Source organism: Trachypithecus francoisi, unplaced genomic scaffold (genome assembly GCF_009764315.1).
Source record: "Trachypithecus francoisi isolate TF-2019V2 unplaced genomic scaffold, Tfra_2.0 Lachesis_group10, whole genome shotgun sequence".
Classification (NCBI taxonomy): Eukaryota; Metazoa; Chordata; class Mammalia; order Primates; family Cercopithecidae; genus Trachypithecus; species Trachypithecus francoisi.
In genome coordinates, this window is record NW_022681455.1 from 12,450,870 (window position 1) to 12,461,554 (window position 10,685).

Consider the following 10,685-nt stretch of genomic DNA (forward strand, 5'->3'; position numbering starts at 1 on the left):
TCCTGACGTTCCACATTTCCAGGACACAACTGAGATACTGCAAAAAACAAACCAGTTACTTTCCCTCTGCCATAAGAAGACCCCTTGCTTGCATCTTACTCTTCAGCAGCTCCTATAGAAAATCAAGTTATCAATGAGCTACTAAATAATTGACATCACTTTTTATTGTTTCTGATTTTTCTCAGGTAAAGACACTAGTTATAGCATATACAATCTTTATTTGGATAGCCTTGTTGGATTGACAGAAATTCAACTTGGTATGATATCATGCATGTATTTAAATTTTTTCCATTAAGAAAAATCTTAAGTGTAATGATACTTTCATAATTCTGATGCAAGAATCCTTTAAATTCTGTGCTAATGGAGAAGTATAACTGCCTTCTATGGTAACCCATCAATAATCAGTTATTACATATTGAAATTTGTTATGTAGAAAGAGCTTTCTTGCTAATGTTAAGATCCTTGAAAGTATGAGCTATGTTTAATTTCTCTTTCCTCCCTTACAACTTTGTGTTTGTACATGATAGATACTCAATAAATGTCTCTTAGTTAAATGATAGACTCAATCAATAAATGAAAGATTGAATTAGAGATGAGTAGTAAAGACATAGACTCTCTCTAAGAACTTTAGAATGTAAATGGGAAGACAAGGCATAGTTTAATAAAGATGTAAACATGGAATAGTAAGTGTCAAGCAAGTGGTACAGATGATAACTTTTAATGAAGTCCAGCCAAGGAAAGACCTCAGGGTAAAAGTTGAACTTGAACTATACATTAACAAATTAGTAGGAATTCAGTAACTGGAAAAGATGCTAGGATATTACTTGCAGGTACTCCTAGGGATAGAATAAAAAACCTACAGAAGAAGGAACATTAGATGTGTTCCTGGGATTGCGAAGAGATCAGTTTAGCAGAGGAAAAAAAATAAAGGACATGAATGAGAAATAAGAGTGGAAGAATAGGCCGGGCGCCATGGCTCAAGCCTGTAATCCCAGCACTTTGGGAGGCCGAGACGGGCGGATCACGAGGTCAGGAGATCGAGACCATCCTGGCTAACACGGTGAAACTCCGTCTCTACTAAAAAAATACAAAAAACTAGGCGGGCGAGGTGGCGCGCGCGGTGGCGGGCGCTTGTAGTCCCAGCTACTCCGGAGGCTGAGGCTGGAGAACGGCGTGAACCCGGGAGGCGGAGCTTGCAGTGAGCTGAGATCCGGCCACTGCCCTCCAGCCCGGGCGACAGAGCGAGACTCTGTCTCAAAAAAAAAAAAAAAAAAAAAAAAAAAAGAGTGGAAGAATAGAGTGGAGTCAGACTGGGAAGTCTGCAGTGCCAAAGGAGTCTGGACTTTATCCTACAGGCAAGGTTGAACTGTGTACAATTAAAGAATTCATTCCATCATCAACAGATACTTACAAATTCCAGGCAAGATGCTAGAGACACAAGTTAAGGCCATACATAGACACAGTGCATGACATGGAAGTGATAGGTCCAATGAATGTGTGATGAGAGTGTGGTAGTTGAGTCTATCTCTGCTGACTTAGCACACAGGGCTTCTGGGACCAAGCCCTGCCTTTTGCTTTGGACATTTTCCACTGTGCCCAGATAAAGAAAATGATGGCAGCATGTGGAAGAGCCCCAAGTGCTCAGCTCCAGGGGCCACCTCCAGGCAATTATCTCATTTTAACTACCCACCTTTTCCCCATCGGAGCTGAACTTTTACCAGAAAACCTTAGCAATGCCAATTATTAGTGTTTACGAAGGCTTCTAAATCTATCATAAGACAAGTAGGAAATTTCTTAATAATTTTCAAGTTCCTCAAAAATCACAGGGAAAAATTACCATATACTCCTTAATACTTGACACGTAGAACATGAATATTATTTCTCCTTCAATCAGAACCTATGATAGAAAAAAATTAAGGTTTCTTTATATTTTAGTGACTTAAAATGAAAATGAAAGTTTAAATGTTAAAATGAAAACATATACAGAAATGTCATCATTTTTACCCCATGTATGGCACGGCAAGAGCCAAAAAGTAACCAATTTAATTTTTGGCAATGTAGAGAATTATGACAGTATTTTAGTGTATGTGCTGTGGAGGTGAGTATTATCATGGTATTTTAAATGCACTTAAAGACACACACTTCTTCATAAGTGTATGACCACTGTCTTTTAACTTTCAAGTAAGAAGAGACTAAATTCTACCATGTTTGCAGAGGAGGTACCTTGGACCTCACTAGAAATTTAACTTGCTTTAAACACGAACTTCAAGCAAACGAATCTATTCAAAATTTTAATTTGAGTGGGTGAGGGGGTGCTTTGCTTTTGTAAGAGAGCTTGATAATCTTTCCCTGTTGAGCTCCTCAGTCTCCCAGGCTCCGTGGAGCTGCAGGATGTCATGCACTTGGACAGCAGCCACCTTGGAAAAATCAAAGCAGGCATAACTTGGTGTTAATGACTTTGGTAGCTTAGAGAAATAAAAACCTAGGAGCAGGTCCTCATGCGAGGCCTCCGGGGGTGAGGTGGTTTTCCTCTTTGCAATAAGATTTACTCTTTGTAAGTGTGCTCAAAGTTAGATTCCTGGCTCTGCTCCAACTGGTTCAGGCTGACAATTCTGAAATGCCTCCCTTCCTGTCCTAATCAAAGGCCTACAACCAGGACCACAGAAGCAACCTCTGTTTATGATGGACCCTTGTCTAAGGATCAGGTTTCAAGCATAGTTTTCTACTTGCAGGCAGTTTTACCTGACTTTCTTCTTAGCTTTCCAGCATTTTCGCTTCCTGGGCCTCAGACACCTATCTTTCCAATAACCTATGACTGGCCTCCTTGGATCCCTGGTTTCTCCCTTGCTCTTACCTCTACTAAATCCATATGCTGCGGATCTTTTACCTTGACCACTGGGCTCCTGTCGGCTAGTTCATGCTTGCCTCAGCCAGGAGTGCAGTCTCATACAGTTGTCAGATTTGCTAGCCAGGACCTAGACTTTGATTTCCTTGCTGAGCTGCTCTCCACAGACACCATACAGCTGTAAGACCTTATTCAGAAGGTTATGGAGTCACTTCCTTGGGAAGTTTTCATAAGAAAGGCTGAACAAACTTGCTTAGATAGTATGAGTCCAGCCTTAGACACAACAGCAGCCTTATAATTTTATGATCCTTACCAACGCTCAGGCTACAAGTCATACCATGCCATTCTACAAACAATTTCTGTGAGTTGCAAACATTTCTGACAGCCTTATCTCAGGTTCAATTCCAGGTCTCCCTCACATGAGATGTGTCATGTATGTGTGGATATAGGTCTCACAAACACTGAAAGAAATGTTGATTTGGGATAATATATAGAAATTAAAGCAAAAGACACACAAAAAATGGAGGACTTTTATTCTTCTCTGTCACTATTTCTATTAGAAATCCCAGTTGACAACCCTTATCATTCATTTTACCTTTGGAGAGATTTCTGAGTACTTCCAGTCACTTTTATTTGAATTATTTTGGCTTGCTTTTTATTTAAGGGATTAAAAAAAGGAGGGGCATTCTGAATTAAGCCTTCCCACATACATCTGTGTGAGGGAGACGGGTATCAAACCTCCCATAGGTGATTCTGTGGCCAAAAAGCTTCAAGAGGGGAGCTTGTCTTGAAAACACAGACAAGATGAGTCAATATCAGACATCAGAGACCAGGAGGCCCTTGCTCATGAGCCCCAAGGCACCCCATGGTGGGATGTACAGAAGCCCTCCCAGGTGAGGAGAGGCAGGTAGTGGGGTTTGGCTGAAGGAAGCCTTTCTCTGTCTCCCAGTATGCTGACTTAGTACACAGGGCTGCTGGGCCCAAGCCCTGCCTTTCATATTGGACGCTTTCCATTGTGTCCAGATAGAGAAAACAAACAATGGCGGCATGAAGAAGGGCCATCTCCAGGTAATTCGTCTCACTTCTAGCTGTCCAGGATTCTCCCATCAGAGCTGAAATCCTACCCGGCAGACTGGCCACCAGACAGCTGGACCTGGACATTTCCTTCAGCAGCGCTAATTCCTAGTGTCTTTACAGGAATCCTGACCCAGAAAGTCACCTCAATAGGTAAGAGGTTAAAAAAGCACAAACAGGGGAAACAAACTGGGTGATAAAAATTCTTGAGCCCTGGGGAGTTCAGAAAGGGGATTTGGAGCACAATTCACACTTGGGCCAGCCAGCTCTGTTCATGCTGATAAGTCTTTTTTTGAGAAAAACAAATGAATTCATATCTGATAAACCAGCACATTGATAATACCGAATTCCTTTTGCCTTTCTAAGGCTCTGTCAGGGAGGAGGGATAGATTAGTTTTTGCTGTGCAGGGGCAGAGGGTGGTGAGATTTACTGTAGATGTTACACAATGAAATATTTTCTAGTTTAATCAGTTTTTCAGGGATTGTACTGTTAAATGTCCTTTATTAAGAAATACCTTCATGTCCCGTAAGACTATTAGAATGACAGTTGATAAAATCTGTTTTAAAAGTGTTCATTGTTCCTATCACAAGTAAGAGCAGCTTGGTTGATCCCAGTAGAGTTCTGATAAATGTTTATGTTTTTGTGGGGGTAGACCAAGTGCTGTTCCTCCAAATGGTATTTTCTACTGTATACACATGTACGTAAAACTTGTTCTCCATGTCACCATCCTCAGACACCTAGCAACCAGTGACCCTCTCTCAAAAAACAAAACAAAACAAATTAAACAAACAAACCAAAAACAGAGTAAATAAATTAGCCTGGGGCTGCATTCTGAATGGTAGCTCTCTTTGATACCTGTCTCCTTCACACAGATGTATGTGGGAAGGCTTAATTCAGAATTAAGGTTCTAGAACAACTTCTTCCGAAATCTGCATCTAGACTTAGTACCACCTTACACCCATCAGTACTTTGCTGCATTCATTAAAAGGTAGAACACAAGTCAAAAATTCCAGAATAATCTACTGGCTATAAGCAGGACATATGAAGCAGGAAGACAGCCCGGTAGAATAACTTTTCTTCTCTCTGGGTAATTTGAAAATTAGATTCTATAAAAGATGATGTTTAAGCTGGGTCTTAACAAGTGGATAGGAAATAGGCAAGTGGAGGTACTTTTCCAAATACACCTAGTACAGTCTGGCATGCTCAATTATTTAGTCATGCATTTATTCAGTCGCCCATTCATTCATTCAGCGGAAAAGCGTAATACACACTGAAGATAAAATTCTTAGGCAGATAGACTTGATTGTTTTCGTCACACAAGATGACGTAGTCACTTGAGGGCTACAGAGAAGTAGACAATTATAATACAGCCATCAATACTATAGAGGACAAGGAAAGAGGGGCAGATCCTTCAGTAACAGAGAGTAGAAGGATAAAGAAAGGTAGGTCTGTCTTCCATCCTGCTCTCTTTCCAGTCCTTCCTCTCTAAAACACAGAGAAATGTTCTTTTGTCATTATTTTCATAGCCACATATGAATTTATTCCTTGGAGTCCCTTAGGAGAGTATCTGATATGATTTTGGCCAAAAATATTCAGAATCAAGGGTATATTAATCCATCTGTTTTGTTCCCTTGAGTCTGAATTAATGGATCTTTCTTAAAATATGAATTAGATTTTGTTTCTTCCACTGAATCCAGGCCCTGGCATAGGCCCGGCTCGATTCTCATTGCTCTGGGCTGTGGGTTAATGACAGTTTTCAGAGTCCCATGTAGAGTCCTGTTGATTTGTGTTAGGATGTGGATGTCATCCCTCTCTCACCTGCTGCCAACCCACATAGAACTGAGGTGTCAGAAGCTTCTCTGCGCCTCAGTTTCCCTTAATTTTAAATAAGAAGTTCAGATTAAAGGAACTCTAAGTTCCCTTTCAATCCTTTTACATTCAAACTTTTCCCTTTCATTCATTTATTAAAAGATGAGTCTTTGAAATCAATGGTGCTTTTGCATCATTAGAGGGCAGACTTCCCTTGGAGTAGGAAATGAAGGAGCGTGTTGAGAAATTAAAATATTTGATATGAAGCATTGGATTCCTCTTTTGACGGGAGAGCACCAGAGAGAGGAGGAATAGAGGAGCGAATGAAGATGATGAAGCAATTACCCACTAACTCTAGAGCAAATGTCCTCTACTAATCAAATTCTTATAGTATAGTGTGTTGAGCTACAAGTCCCATTGGAAGGTCATGAAATCAGCATTAAAAAATGAAACAAATTACACAGAATCGAAAATAGGCTACATTTTACATGACAAGAAGAGATACTGTTTCGTGAAATTATTTTTCTTTTTTTTTTTTATTATACTTTAAGTTCTAGGGTACATGTGCATAACGTGCAGGTTTGTTACATATGTATACTTATGCCATGTTGGTGTGCTGCACCCATCAACTCGTCAGCACCCATCAATTCATCATTTATATCATGTATACCTCCCCAGTGCAATCCCTCCCTCCTCCCCCCTCCCCATGATAGGCCCCAGTGTGTGATGTTCCCCTTCCCGAGTCCGAGTGAAATTATTTTTCTTATCCACTATATGTGTGGGGGTGTGTTTACTAAATCACACTATAAAATTTGTTTTTAAATGTATGTAGAGGTAACACACTTTAAAAATATTGAGCTAAGGAATTAAATGTTACTTTTAGATTAAATATTCAAAATATTTACACATTAATATGGAAGTGGGAGCTTTTTATCTTCTTGAAGCAAAGCAAGAATTCATAGATAAACCAGAGTAATAAGTATTGAAAACCTAGTAATCTTGAGTGAATAAGATACATTCTGTTTCATTGGAGACACCAACATCTACCAGTGAACTCCTAGCATGTTTCCTTAAAAGTCCTTTTTTTTAAAAAATGAATCTCATTAAACTGAATATTGGCTTTGAAGACAGACAAGCCTGCACTGAGAGTCCAATTTCACCATTCCCTAGACGTTTGAGTTCAGGGAAAATTACTTCGCCTCCTTCTACGGCTATCAGTTGATTTATCTTTAAAACTATGGTTATCAGACTGGACACGGTGTCTCACACCAGTAATCTCAGCACTTTGGGAGACTGAGGTGGGCGGATCACAAGGTCAGGAGTTTGAGACCAGCCTGGTGAACAAAGTAAAACCCCATCTCTACTAAAAATACAGGCGTGATGGTGCACACCTGTAATCCCAGCTACTTGAGAGGCTGAGGCAGGAGAGTCACTTGAACCTGGGAGGTGAAGGTTGCAGTGAGCCAATATCATGCCATTGCACTCCAGCCTGGAAAATAGAGTGAGACTCTGTCTCAAAAAACAAACAAACAAACAAACAAACAACAACAACAACAACAACAAAAACTTTATGGTAATCATACTTGGCACACAGAGTTTTTTCGTTTTTTTTTTTTTTAAGGGTAACTGCTTCATGAAATTGGTCTGAGCATAGATTTTTTTGGATAAGAAATGAAAAGCTCAGGCAACAAAAGCAAAAATAGACAAACGGGTTTATGTCAAACTAAAAAGCTGCACAACAAAGAAAATAATCAACAGAGTGAAGAGACAACCTATAGAATGGGAGAAAATATTTGCAAATTGTGCATCTGACAAAAGGTTAACATCCAGAATATACAAGGACCTTAACTCAATAGAAAAAATATTCGGTTTAAAAATTGGCAAAAGATCTGAATAGACATTTCTCAAAAGGAGACATACAAATTACCTACAGGTATGTATGAAAAAAATCTTCAACACCTCTAATATCAGGGAAAAGTAAATCAAAACCTCAATGAGATATTACTTTACCCCAATTAAAATGGTTGTCATCAAAAAGACAAAAAATAACATATCCTGGTGAAGATGCAGAGAAAAGGGAATTCTTAAACACTGTTGTAGGAATGTAAATTAGTACAGAAAGTATGGACAACAGTATGAAGGTTCCTCAAAAAATTAAACATCGAACTAGCATGTGAGCCAACAATCACACTATTGGGTTTATAGTCAAAGGAAATAAAATCAGTATGTTGAAGATACATCTGCACTCCCATGTTTATTGCAGCTATATACACAATAGCCAAGACATGGAATCAACCCAAGTGTCCATCCATAGATGAATGAATTTAAAAATGTAGTACATACACACAGTGGAATATTATTCACCATAAAGAACAATGAAATCCTATCATTTGCAACGACATGGATGAACCTAGAGGGACGTTTTGTTAAGTGAAACAAGCCAAGCACAGATGGACAAGAATCTAAAAAAGTTGATCTCAAAAAATTGGAGAGTAGAACACTGGTTCCCAGAGGCTGGGGAGGGGGAAGAAAGAGAAGGTAATGAAAAGAGGTTGGTCAATGGGTCCAAAGTTACAGTTAGAAAGGAGGAATAAATTCTGGTGTTGTATATCACAAGAGAGTCATTGTAGTTAACAATAATGTATTGTATATTTCAAAATAGCTAGAGGAGAATATTTTGAATGTTCTTACCACAAAGAAATGACAAGTATTTTGAGGTGATGGATATCCTAATTACTCCAATTTGATTATCACATAAGGCATACATGTACCAAAACATCACACTGTACCCCGTAAATATGTACAATTAAAAACACAATTTTACACATTTTATTTATAATTGACCGCTGATACTTGTACAAACACACAGTTGTTTTAACAACTAAATCAGCCAATGTACGTAAAGTGTTTAGCCCAGTCTCCGGCACATAGTAAGCTCTCAATTAATGACAGTTTTCATGGTTGAAAGAAAATTAAACAGGCTTTTCTCTGCTAATTAGGAAGCCCAAGTGCAGGACAAGCCGTGTGACAGCTGACAAAACGATGCAGAGCTCACCTCTGAGCAGGCTGCATCTCTGTGCTCCCCTGCCCCTGAGAAATGATGATGAGTCAGGTGAGAATAATACATTAGCATGGATAGCAAACAATAAAAGTTGATCTCAGCTCATATGAATTCCTTCAAACTGCCTCTTCAATCTGGTTAAGAGACTATATCATTTATGGGCTATTTTCCAGTTGAAGAAACAAAGAACAGGCTCTCTCTGTTCAGGGTAAGTAAGCGAACTGCTGACTCACGACAATTTACTGCCCTGAATGGGATCCTGCTTCTCACCTCTGTTTCTGGTCACGATCCTGAGGACTAGCGTAAAACATCATGTTTACATGCAGTAGCTTTTAGAGTGTCCCATGACAGAGGAGCAGCACGTAGGTTACACAGTTGTTTTTAAAATGAGTGTCCAACAGCTACCAAGCTCAGAATCAAATCAAGAACTCAACCCCTTTTACAATAGCTGCAACAAACAAACAAACAACAACAACAACAAAAAAACAAACTTAGGACTACCTAACCAAAGAGGTGAAAGACCTCTATAAGTGAAACCACAGAACACTGCTGAAAGAAATCATAGATGACACAAACTAATGGAAACACATCCTATGCTCATGGATGGGTATAATCAATACTGAGAAAATGACCATACTGCCGAAAGCAATCTACAAATTCAACACAATCCCTATCAAAAACCACCATCATTCTTCACAGAACTAGAAAAAACAATCTTAAAATTCACATGAAACCAAAAAAGAGCCCGCATAGCCAAAGCAAGACTAAGCAAAAAATAAATAAATAAATAAATAAATAAAATAAAATCCGGAGGCATTACATTACTTGATTTCAAATTATACTATAAGGCCATAATCACCAAAACAGCATGAGACTGGTATAAAAACAGGCACATAGACCAATGGAACAGAGTAGAGAACCCAGAAATAAATCCAAATGCTTACAGCCTGCTGATCTTCAACAAAGCAAACAAAAACATAAAGTGGGGAAAGGACACCCTATTCAATAAATGGTACTGGGATAATTGGCAAGTCATATGTAGGAGAATGAAACTGAATCCTCATCTCTCACCTTATACAAAAATCAACTCAAGATGGACCAACGACTTAAATCTAAGATCCGGAAACTAAAAATTCTGGAAGATAACATTGGAAAACTTTCTAGTCATTGGCTTAGGCAAGGATTTCATGACCAAGAACCCAAAAGCAAATGCAATAAAAACAAAGATAAATAGCTGGGACTTAATTAAACTAAAGAGCTTTTGCATGACAAAAGGAACGGTCAGCAGAGTAAACAGACAACCCACAGAGTGGGGGAAAACCTTCACAATCTATACATCTGACAAAGGACTAATATCCAGAATCTAACAAATATGAATAGACAGTTCTCAAAAGAAGATATACAAATGTCCAACAAACATATGAAAAAATGCTCAACATCACTAATGATCAGGGAAATGCAAATCAAAACCACAATGTGATACCTCCTTACTCCTGCAAGAATGGCCATAATCAGAAAATCAAAAAAATAATAGATGTTGGCATGGATGTGGTGATCAGGGAACACTTCTACACTGCTGGTGGGAATGTAAACTAGTACAACCACTGTGGAAAACAGTATGGCGATTCCTTAAAGAACTAAAAGTAGAACTACCATTTATTCCAGTAATCCCACTACTGGCTATCTACCCAGAGGAAAATAAGTCATTATATGAAAAAGATACATGCACACGCATGTTTTTAACAGCATAATTCACAACTGCAAAAATCTGGAATCAACCCAAATACCCATCAATCAATGAGTGGATAAAGAAACTGGTATATGTATGATGGAATACTACTCAGCTATAAAAAGGAATGGATTAATGGCATTCACAGCAACCTGGATGAGATTGG